Raw genomic sequence first — 2,132 nt, 5'->3', positions numbered from 1 at the left:
ATATGTATATATTTTTTTAAATATATTTTATTGATTTTTACAGAGAGGAAGGGAGAGGGATAGAGAGTGAGAAACATCGATGAGAGAGAAACACCAATCAGCCGCCTCCTGCACGCCCCCTACTGGGGGTGTGCCCGCAACCCAGGTACATGCCCTTGACCGGGAATCGAACCCGGGACCCTTCATTCCACCGGCCGGGGCTCTATCCACTGAGCCAAACCGGTCAGGACAAAAAATATATATTTTTTAAATTTATGTTTATTTTTCATAAGATTTTACTTATTTTTTTGCTCATCCTCACCTGAGGGTATTTTTCCACTGGTTTTTAGGGAGAGTGGAAGAGGGAGAGACAGAGAAACGTCGATCGGTTGCCTCCTGCACACGCCCCGACCAGGACCAGGGCCAGGGAGGAGCCTGCAGCCGAGGTACGTGCCCTTTGACTGGAAATCGAACCCGGGACCCTTAGGTCTGCAGGCTGGCACTCTATCCACTGAGCCACACCGGCCGGGGCTAATATATTTTTTATTGATTTCAGAGAGGAAGGGAGAGGGAGAGAGAGAGAGAAACATCCATGATGAGAGAGAACCCTGGACCGGCTGCCTCCTGCACGCCCCCCACTGGGGATCGAGCCGCAACCCGGGCCTGTGCCCTTGGCCGGGAATCGAACCCGGGACCCTTTGGTCCACAGGCCGACGCTCTATCCATTGAGCCAACCGGTTAGGGCTCAATCATTGATATTTCTCTCTCTCTCTCTCTCTTCCTCCCCCCTTCCCCTCTCTCTACAATCAATAAAAACACATTTTTAAGAGATAAAATAAGAATAGATGCCCTTCATAGTATGCAATGAATGCGGTTTATTCATTGGTCAGTGTTGCCGTGTAGTAAACTATCATACTTCTACCAGAGGCCTGGTGCACGAATTCGTGCACAGGTGGGTCCAGCCAGTCCGCCCCCGAGGGGCGGCGGGTGGTTGGCCGGCTGGCCCCGCCCCCTGGTTGAACCCCCGGTCGAGGGGACAATTTGCCTATTACCCTTTTACTATACCCTTTTACTTACGTACTAGGGCTGCTCTGTGACTTTGCACGAAGCTGTTATAATTAACGTAACAGTTTCCTATCCAACAAAGAGATGACATCGCCTGTCTATTAGGTTGTTACCAGATAATATGCTATTTTAATTAAGACGACACTTACAATAAAGGATTGCGATAGCTGGTCTCTCACTTTGTTACTGTATAACGTACTATCGTAATTTACAGTGTCATTTATGATAAAGAATTAGCATAAGTTGTCTATTACCTTGTTGCTATATAATATGCTATCGTAATTAACCCTGTCATTTATGATAAGGCATTAAGATAGGTTATCTATGACTTTGTTGCTATATAATGTGCTATCGTAATTCACAGTATCATTTACTGTAAAAATTAATACAGCCCTGGCTGGTGTGGCTCAGTGGATAGAGTGTCGGCCTGCGGACTGAAGGGTCCTGGGTTCGATTCCCGGTCAGGGCACATGCCCAGGTTGTGGGTTCGATCCCCAGTGGGGGGCGTGCGGGAGGCAGCCGATCCATGATTCTCTCTCACCATGGATGTTTCTATCTCTCTCTCCCTCTCTCCCTTCCTCTCTGAAATCAATAAAAATACATTAAAAAAAAAAGAATGTAGCTTATCTATTACCCGATGTCACGTTATAACCTGCGATTGTAATTAATAGTGTCGTTCATATAATCTGGGTAATGAATTAGTTCGTTACTGTGCAGTAAGCCACGGCAATGAACCTGACAGTGTCATTATATAGAATTGGTGTAACATCTATTTCTATGTGTCATTATGCAACATCCTGTTAGAATGAATATAATCATCTCTTTCACAATATGGAATCCATGTAGCTTATCACTACGTATTGAATACTATCCTATTGCAATTAATAGAATAAATGCATTTTAGTTAGTGCTATAGGGACTCACATAAACAAATGCATATTTTTAATAAAGATATTTTTTTTTAATATATTTTACTGATTTTTTACAGAGAGGAAGGGAGAGGGACAGAGAGTTAGAAACATCGATGAGAGAGAAACATCGATCAGCTGCCTCCTGCACGCCCCCCACTGGGTATGTGCCCGCAACCA

General features: G+C 44.8%; 1 protein-coding gene across 1 annotated transcript in view; it reads left to right on the top strand.

Moving 5' to 3' along the window:
* ASMTL (acetylserotonin O-methyltransferase-like) overlaps positions 1-2,132 on the top strand; it is a 49,926-nt gene that overhangs the window by 10,843 nt on the left and 36,951 nt on the right. The window lies entirely within an intron of this gene.

Source organism: Myotis brandtii, unplaced genomic scaffold, assembly GCF_000412655.1.
Source record: "Myotis brandtii unplaced genomic scaffold, ASM41265v1 scaffold1833, whole genome shotgun sequence".
Classification (NCBI taxonomy): Eukaryota; Metazoa; Chordata; class Mammalia; order Chiroptera; family Vespertilionidae; genus Myotis; species Myotis brandtii.
This window is presented reverse-complemented; position numbering and strand designations above follow the sequence as displayed.